This window comes from Ixodes scapularis, unplaced genomic scaffold (assembly GCF_016920785.2).
Source record: "Ixodes scapularis isolate PalLabHiFi unplaced genomic scaffold, ASM1692078v2 PGA_scaffold4__175_contigs__length_147842914, whole genome shotgun sequence".
Taxonomy (NCBI): domain Eukaryota; kingdom Metazoa; phylum Arthropoda; class Arachnida; order Ixodida; family Ixodidae; genus Ixodes; species Ixodes scapularis.
In genome coordinates, this window is record NW_024609879.1 from 121,295,845 (window position 1) to 121,305,817 (window position 9,973).

Below are 9,973 nucleotides of genomic sequence, written 5' to 3' on the forward strand. Positions count from 1 at the left end.
GATCCCACGCTTCTTTTGTAGATACAAAACTACTCAAGGACGTCAAATACTTTCTCCAGGAGCTTCCCTTCGCCTGGCGTCTTGTCCAGCGAGCTTTAGCTCTCGTTTTCTTAAACTCAAGTAAGTTGCTAGAAGTTGGATATCTACGAAAGATGCACCAAGCTTTGTTCTGGGACTTCCGTGTTGTTTTACAGTCATCATTCCACCATGGCTTGCATCTCTTAGGAAGACGACCAGACGTTTGAGGGATACTCCGTGTGGCAGCATGTATTATAACCTCTGTGACATACAGCGTTGCTTCATCTGGATTCATGTTTGAGATTATAGAAGAATCAATCAGTGCCTCTAATTGAAAAATGGACCAATCTGCCTTACCTAGTTTCCATCGGGGCATTCGTGTTAACAGAGTCGGAAGAGAGACAGTACTCTCTAAAACAATCGGGAAGTGATCGCTCCCAAAGGGATTATTAAAAACCTTCCATGAAAAGCATGGAAGTAATGAAGGTGAAGTAATAGAAAGGTCAATAGATGTAAATGAGTTGTGAGCAGAACTAAAAAAAGTAGGCTCTCTCCCGTTAAGAATACACAAGTTAGATGATAATAAAAACCGCTCAATTACTCGGCCTCGAGAATCGAGGCGAGTACTGCCCCACATGGGGTGATGGGCATTAAAATCTCCTAAAATTAAGAAGGGTTGAGGAAGCTGTCCTACAAGACCCTGAAGTTCGTGAAGTTGCAATGGAACGTTTGGTGGCAAATAAATGGACACAATTGTAATGAGGCGATCTAAAAGAAGGCGTACCGCTACAGCTTCGAGCGGTGTGCAGAGAGGGACCTCCGAGCAGGCAACCCCGCTCTGCACGACCACTGCTACGCCACCAGAACTGGAACTCAGACGATCTTTGCGGAACACTTGATAACGTCGTAAAATCTGTGTATGATGTGTTTGAAGATGAGTTTCTTGTAAAGAGAGGGCAATAGGCCGAAGATCATCCATAAAATAGTTAACGTCATCAATATTGGGTAAAAGACCACGACAGTTCCACTGCATAAAATGCAAATTCTTCATTTATCTAAAAAGGTGAAGTGTAAAATTAAAAAGAGAGAGGCAATGAAGAAATTGAGAGTATGAAATTAATGGTTATTTGGGAGGGACCACTGGTTTTTTCCCTTTAGACTTCAAAGTCTGCCACTCCATGTCACCATCATCGGATGCAAGAGTGGGTGACTCAGCGGTATCATCCATTGCCTCTATTTCTGGAGGCGAGCCTTTGCCTGAAGGTTTTAGCTGGCTCGTTGCACGGGGTGGCTTGCCCTGGCCACGACCAGCCGAAGAGGCACCGGAGGTGCTGGGCAGAGTGTCTTTCAACTCTGCCTCCTCCGGCCCCTTGGGTACTGGGGGAGCGGCATGAGGGTTGTGCCGCTCTTTCGAACAGGAGGTCCTCTCTGAGAAGGTCGGGCGGGAGTTTCGCCCCCTCTCCCCGGCAGAGGACCGCGATGTGCGGACAGGTGCGGCATTTGCCGGCCTGTCTAGAACCAGCGAAGCAGCATGTGCACTCCCTCCATGAAGAGGGGGGCACTGCTGCCCTAGCTGGGGGGTTGGGGCCCTGAGGGCTGCCTCCAGAACCTCAGGTGAGACCTGGGTAGCCCTCGACTCCGAGCGTGGCACAAGACCCCTCCGTGCCACGTCGGCGTATGATCCCTTCGACATGAAGGAATACCTTTTCTTTGCTTCGCTATAGCTGATATTTTCTTTGGCTTTAATGGCAATGATTTCCTTTTCTTGCTTCCATATGGGACAGCCATGATAGTAGGTAGGGTGTGGTCCATCGCAATTAACGCAGTGGGCCACATTCTCGCAATTGTCAGAGATGTGATCCTGACTGCCACACTTTGCACAAGTCGCCTTCCCTCGACAGCTGCGTGTTCCGTGACCAAAACGCTGGCAACGGAAACACCGCTGGGGGTTGGGGACAAAAGGGCGGATGTGGCAGTTCAGGTATCCAGCCTTGATTGTTTGTGGTAGTGTATGCCTCTCAAATGTAAGGATGACGTGTTTTGAGGGAATTTCTACACCATCTTTTTTGAACATAATCCGTTTTACTGCGACAACGCCGGCACCTTGGAGTCCCTCGAGGAGTTCTTCCTCACTAGTGTGAAGGAAGTCGTCCTCAGAGAGGACTCCACGGATGGTGTTCAGTGTGCGGTGAGGGCTCACTGACACTTTCACATCAAGTATGGTGTTCAGCTTGAGAAGCGCTTCACTTTGCTTTTTGTTATTTATCTCAACTAGGAGGTCTCCTGAGTGGAGTTTTTTAGCCTTGTAGGAAAACCCTACAAGGTGTTCAAGTACTTTGGCTACTACAAATGGTGAAAGCTTTGACACAGGTTTCTGTTCATCGAGGGAATGAACAACGAAAAACTTCGTGAAGTTTTCTACCTCTGGTTCTTTTTCAATAGTCTTGTGTTCAGGGCAGCGCCTTTTAACGGCTTGCCCCGAACGGGGTTTGGAAGAGAGGGGCGCCATAAGAGGGCAAGGAGTGTTCGGAATCTGTGGCGCGCCGCCCACCACGGAGCCCAACGAGGGAATAGTTAATACCCCATAACAAATATGGCTTTGCTGGAAGCATTACTCTATTAGCGCTACCCAGAAACTATAACCAAGTGTGGATCTGGACGAGAGTATCTGTCACCACCCAAGGTTAGCCCTTGCCGCCAAAGAAGTTGAAAAGGAAAGAAGAGAAATGAGAAGAGTGAAAAGAAGGAGGAGACAAGGGTGAAAGAAGGGAGGGGATAGTAGAAGGAGTGGCGACTAGACTGAATCATCCTGGCCGGGCCTTACCAGGACTCCCGTCTATGAGAAGCGGGGGCCGAAGTGGTGTATTGCCTCGCCCGGGGGGCCCCGAAGGGTCCAAACCTACCCCGGGCTCGGCTCAACCACCAGGATGCCCTTTTCCCCAGACACGGGTAAGCCACGCACAGTCAGACGTGGGCGGGCGAACCCGCATGGCTCGGGGTCCGTGGAGACGCCACTCTCCAAACACCTGCTTTCGCAGGTGCCCCCTGCGGGGAGGGTTTGCTAGGATCCTAGACGCGTAGGCTAGGCTGAGGTATTGACGTCTTTTGCACAGCGACATCTCATTTGATTCCGCATACAAACTAAGTACAGGCGATGTCCGAAAAGCACCTGTTGCCAAACGCAAGCCAAGATGATGTACAGGATCCAACATCTTAAGAGCAGATGGGCGAGCCGATCCGTACACCACGGCGCCATAATCAAGACGAGATCGCACAAGCGCGGTGTACAAATGCAACAGACATTTTCGGTCCGACCCCCATGATTATGAGCCAAAACTTTCAGAAGGTTTGTGGAACGAAGGCAAATTTCTTTCAGAAATTTCAGGTGGGGAATGAAGGTAAGTTTTTTATCAAATATGACACCAAGAAACTTGTGCTCCTTCCTAACAGGAATTAGAGTACCGTTTAGTTTCAAAACTGGGTCTAAGGAGAGCCCACGACGTAGGGAAAAAGGCACACAGACTGTCTTTGCAACAGAGAACTTGAAACCATTTTCGTCTGCCCACTTACAAAGTTTGTTTATAGCCAGTTGTAACTGCCGCTCACAACTAGAAAGATTGCAAGAAGATGAGGAGATCTGTACATCGTCAGCATAAAGAGAGTAGGAAATAGACCGAGGTAGCATTCGTGTGAGAGAATTCATTTTCAGTACAAACAAAGTGACGCTCAAAATGCCTCCCTGTGGGACTCCGTTTTCTTGAACAAAAGGTTTAGAGAGGGTGCTCCCAAGCCGGACTTGAAAGGTTCTGTTAAGTCTTTCAAGATACCATATCTCCAAGTGGTATCATACGCCTTGTCTAAGTCAAAAAACACTGCAACACAGTGCTGCTTGTTCACAAAAGCCTCGCGTATAATGGTTTCCAGGCGAACCAAATTATCGAGAGTAGATCGACCTCGGCGAAACCCGTACTGATTTTTGTCGAGGACCTTTTGCCTTTCTAATATGTATACTAACTGTCTATTTATAAGCCTTTCAAATGTTTTCCCAACACAGCTCGTCAGAGCAATGGGACGGTAACTTGATGGTAGTGAAGGGTCTTTCTGCGGCTTTAGGAGCGGGATGACATGAGCATGCTTCCAGGCATGGGGAAAGCAGGCTTTTTCCCACAATAAATTGAAAAACAAGAGAAGACTTTTCAGGGACTCAGGAGAAAGGCGACGAAGCATTTCATAATGAACTGCGTCGGGCCCTGGAGCAGAAACCCTCGTTATGTCAAGTGCCATTTCAAGCTCATACTGCGTAAAAGGCTGGTTATAAGGCTCAGAGTCTCCTCCAGACATGGAGATATTTTGCCGCTCTGCACGAGATTTCAATCTACTAAACGAATCACTATAGTTTGCCGAGCTGGATGTGTTATAAAAATGTTCACCAAGGATGTCGGCGATGTCAACTAAAGATGAAGAAGGCGCATCAAAAGTAGGAATTGCAAAGCACCTATAGTCTCCATTTATTTTCCTGTATCTATCCCAAACCTCCTTGGCTGGCACAAAACTATTTATAGAAGAGACATACTTCATCCAGGATTTCCATTTTGACTGCTTCCTGGTCCAACGGGCTTTAGCTTTCCGCTGCCTGAACTCTGCGAGATTACCTGATGTGGGGTATCTGCGAAGTTTGCCCCAAGCCCTGTTTTGATCCGCTAAGGTTGTGGCACACTCCTTGTTCCACCATGGTTTGCATTTTTTCGGCACATTACCAGAGGTTCGTGGAATAGACACCTCAGCAGCATTTAGTATCTGCTCAGTAATATACAGTGTAGCATCTTCAGGTGACATAGAAGAAAGCAGAGAAAGGTCCAAGGTGGAATGTAACCCAAAAAGTGACCAGTCAGCTTTATCTAACTTCCACCTAGGGATACGTTTTAAAAGTGAGGGCAACTGAACAACACTCTCTAAAACAATCGGAAAGTGATCACTGCCAAAAGGGTTGTTGAGAACATTCCATGTAAAGCAAGGAAACAATGAGGGGGATGAGATCGACAGATCTATGGATGTAAATGTGGTGTGAGCTGCACTAAAAAATGTTGGCTCTCTCCCATTAAGAAGGCATAGTCCAGATGCCAATAAAAAACGTTCAACTACACCTCCACGAGAGTCCTGACGAATACTACCCCATAGGGGATGATGGGCATTAAAATCTCCTAGAATCATAAAGGGTTGTGGGAGCTGACCTACAAGACCCTGCAATTCACTAAGATGTAATGGAGTGTTAGGTGGTAAATAAAGTGATACTACAGTTATGAGGCGGTCTAAAAGAAGGCACACTGCCACGGCTTCAAGTGGTGTACAGAGTGGGACCTCAGAGCAGGCGACCCCACCCTGTACAACCACTGCCACGCCACCAGAGGGAGTATCACTAAGACGGTCTTTTCTAAAGACCCGGTGACGTCTTAAAATATGAGGAGAGCGATCATGAAGATGAGTTTCCTGGAGAGCAAGAGCTATTGGCCGAAGCTCATCCATGAAATGATTTATATCATCGATATTTCTTAAAAGGCCGCGACAATTCCATTGCATAAAATTCACTTTTGACATTTATAAAATGTGTTTATATAGGAAAGTGTAAATCAATAAAACTCTGTAGTAAAAAGATTAAAACTCGGGAGGGAGACCACTTGGATTACTTCGGTGCAGTAACCGGTTTTTTGTTCTTCCCTGCACGGGTCTGCGTCTGCCACTCCATGCTATCCGGGTCAGAAGCAGGAGCAGCCGAGTCGTCCAACTCCATGGACAAGTCTGCCTCTTGAGTCGTATCGCTGGTGTTGGCCAGCGTTTTCTTCCGGCTTGGATCACGGGGAGCCAGGCCCCGGCCACGACCAGCCGAAGAGGCAGCGGAGGTGCTGGGCAGAGTATCTTTCAACTCTGCCTGCTCCGGCCCCTTGAGTACAGGGAGAGCAGCACGAGAGTTGTGCCGCTCTTTGGAGGAGGCCCTCTCCAGTGAGTTGGAACGAGAGTGTCGCTCTTTTCCACCGGAGGAAGGCGTCGCGGTCAGGACGGGCATTGGCATTGCCTGCCTGTCCTGAGACTTGGGGGCTGCTGATGTGCTCCCTCCAGAAGGCGGGGGAAGCTGCTGCCCCTGCGGGGGGGTGGGGGCCCGAAAGGCCACTGCCAGGGCTTCAGGCGAGACCTGGGTGGCCTTCGATTCCGTTCGCGGCGGAGGGCCCCTGCGCACCGCGTCGGAGTATGTGCCTTTCGAAAGAAAGGAGAACCTTTGCTTTGCTTCCGGATAAGATAAGTTTTCTTTTGCTCTTAAGGTGAGGATTTCCTTTTCCTGTCGCCAGGAGGGGCATGAACGAGAGTACGCAGGGTGAGGACCCTTGCAGTTGGAACAGAAAGCTGCCGCTTCACAGTTGTCGGTTAGATGGTCGTGGCTGCTGCACTTTGCACACGTCTCCTTCCCTCGACAGCTGCGTGATCCGTGGCCATAACGCTGGCAACGGAAGCACCGCTGGGGGTTAGGGACATATGGGCGGATGCGACAGTTAAGGTATCCTGCCTTGATGGTTTCTGGCAGTGCGTTTCTTTCGAAAGTAAGGATTACGTGTTTCGAAGGAATTTCCTCACCATTTTTACGGAATATGATGCGCTTAACGGCAACAACGCCAACACCTTGGAGTCCCTCGAGAAGTTCTTCCACACTAGTGTGTAAGAAGTCGTCCTCGGAGAGGACCCCACGGATGGTGTTGAGCGTGCGGTGAGGGCTAACCGACACTTTAACATCAAGAAAACTAGTCAGTTTAAGGATCGCTTCACTCTGTTTTTTGTTGGTTACCTCCACTAGGAGGTCTCCGGAGTGCTGCTTTTTAGCTTTGTAGGAAAATCCGATAAGGTTTTCTAGTACCTTCGCAACAACAAAAGGTGACAGCTTTGCAACAGGTTTTTGTTCATCAAGTGAATGAACAACAAAAAACTTCGTAAATGTTTCTCCTTCAGAATCTTTGTCGATGGTCTTGGGTTCAAGACAACGCCTTTTAAAGGCTTGATGATGATGATGATTAGGAGTTTATTGGCGCAGCAGCAACGAGGGCCATAATGCGCCAAACTTAATGTATTTAGAGCATATTATAACAAAAGTTTACATTGAGGCTACATATTTACAAATGGTATAAATATCCAGTTTGTTTTAAAAAGTCTAAGACACGGCTGAATGGAACTAAAGGTTTATCACCAAGCAAAAAAGAGGGATGAAATGGGAGATGATCCCTAAAAAGTTCGAGAAAACATGATTGACGGAGTGGTTGATGGGACGAACAATGCCACAAAATGTGCAACATGGTCAGAAGCTCTCCACAATGTTCACATAGTGCAACATCCTCACCACGAAGCAGATACTGATGTGTCACACGGGAATGACCTATTCTTAGACGGCATAGAAGAACCTCCACACGACGTTCCCTGTTGTAAGAGCTCTCCCAAACGCCCAGAACGGGCTTGATAATGTGAAGTTTGTTGTTGCTCTCTGTATCCCATTCCAGCTGCCATTTGAGAAAAATAGATTTCCTCAGAAGTGGTTTCAAGTCTTGGTAAGGTAAGCAATTGAATGTTATAGAAGAGCCTTGGGCAGACACGGCCAATTTATCCGCCTCTTCATTGCCCAAAATCCCAACGTGGCTTGGCACCCAGCAGAACTTAATGTCCCGACCGCGTCGCAGGGCGCTATTGATCTTACCATGTAGATGTTGTGCAAGGCGGTTCTTTGTGGGCATCAGGGAGGACACAGCCAATAAGGCACTTTGTGAGTCGACAAAAATTACAGCTTTCATAATACTATTGTCGAGTATATGTTCGACCGCTAGTAAAATAGCATAAAGCTCTGCAGTGAAAATGCTTGCCCTAGAGTCAACTTGTGTGGCTTTGCTGTAGGAGGCGGAATAGAAAGCACACCCTACAAAAGACGACGATTTGGACCCATCTGTATAAAACTCCAGGTAGTCTGCATATTTTTGTTGCAAGGAGAGGAACTCCTGCCGGAGGATTTGTGGTGAAATGACCCTCTTACTGTATTTTGCAAGAGACCAGTCACAGAAAATCGGCAGAACATCCCATGGAGCAACCCTATGAGTGTTTTTAAGCAAGGGAATCTCATGGAGGGGGATATTAAGGGATTGACAAGTACTTTGCAAACGGAGGCTTAATGGTCTAACAATGCTCGGCTTGTTTTCGAAAAGCTGTGAACTTCTGCAAGCATGAAGGGCACTGTAGGAGGGATGCTTTGGATTTGAAAATACTTTGTAAGCATAAGAGACGCTGAGGTACTGCCTCCGTTTCTCAAGGGACATTTGATGCGTATCAGCATACAAACTCTTCACAGGAGATGTGCGAAATGCACCTGTAGAAAGTCGTAGTCCAAGGTGGTGTACTGGGTCAAGCATCTTAAGAGCGGATGGCCGCGCTGACCCATATACTACTGCACCATAGTCGAGGCGGGATCGAACTAAGGAGTTATACAGTCGTAGAAGACAGCGCCTATCAGCACCCCACGACATATGCGATAGCACTTTTAGGATGCTTGATGACATCAAGCATTTCCGTTTCAAATTCTTCAGATGGGGTACAAAGGTAAGTTTCTTGTCAAAAATAACACCCAAAAATTTGTGTTCTTGTTGGACTGATATCTCAATGCTATTAAGATGCAAGGAAGGATCAAGAGACAATCCCCGGCGTAATGAAAAAGGAACACAGACTGTTTTTTCAGGAGAAAATTTGAAGCCGTTTTCGTCTGCCCACTTACACATTCTATTGATTGTAAGCTGCAATTGTCGTTCACAACTGGAGAGGTTACAGGAAGACACAGAGATTTGCACATCATCCACATATAGAGAGTAAGTTACTGATGATGGCATAACCTTAGCTAGACTGTTAATCTTTACAGCAAAGAGGGTAACGCTCAACACTCCTCCTTGAGGAACACCATTTTCTTGAGAAAAAACATCTGAAAGTGTGGAGCCCAATCGGACTTGAAAGGTTCTTTCGCTGAGAAAGCTCTGTATGCACTGAAGCATGCGGCCCCGTACACCACAGTTGTACAAGTCACGAAGTATTCCATACCTCCATGTGGTATCATATGCTTTGTGTAAATCAAAAAACACCGAGACACAATGCTGCCGGTGTACAAATGCCTCACGTATAGCGGTCTCTAGGCGAACCAAATGATCGGTGGTCGCTCGTCCCTCCCGAAAGCCGCACTGGTTTACATCAAAAAAATTCTCAGTCTCTAAGAAATGGACAAGACGATGATTCACAAGCCGCTCATAAGTCTTCCCTAAGCAACTTGTGAGTGCGATGGGACGATAGCTCGTAGGAATGGAAGGGTCTTTCCCAGGTTTCAAAAAAGGGATTATGTGGGCATGTTTCCAGCAACGAGGAAAGGCAGCAGCTTGCCATAGATGATTAAAGAAAGTTAACAGACCGTTCATAGATTCAGGGGACAGTTTCCTCAACATTTCATAGTGGAGTCTGTCTGGCCCTGGTGCAGACTGCTTCTTTGCACCAAGAGCGACTTTGAGTTCACACATTGTGAATGGTCTATTGTAAAAAAATGAACCACCCTCCGACATCGAGACGGGCTGCTTTTCAACAGTCGACTGGAATTTCTTGAATTTTTCGCTAAAATTAGAGGAGCTACTAATAAGATGGAAATGCTCCCCAAGAACATTTGCTTGATCTTTCAGCGATACAGAGGGGGAAGAAAACAGAGGAGTTCGGAAAGATTGGTAATCTCCTCGGACTTTCCGCAGGCGATCCCAAACTTCTTTAGCTGGGACAAAGCTATTTAGAGAAGATATATATTTTTCCCATGATGTCCTCTTTGCCTGTTTCCGTGTCCAACGTGCCTTGGCCCTACATTTTTTAAATTCAATCAGGTTCAAAGCAGTGGGATAACGGCGAAATATAC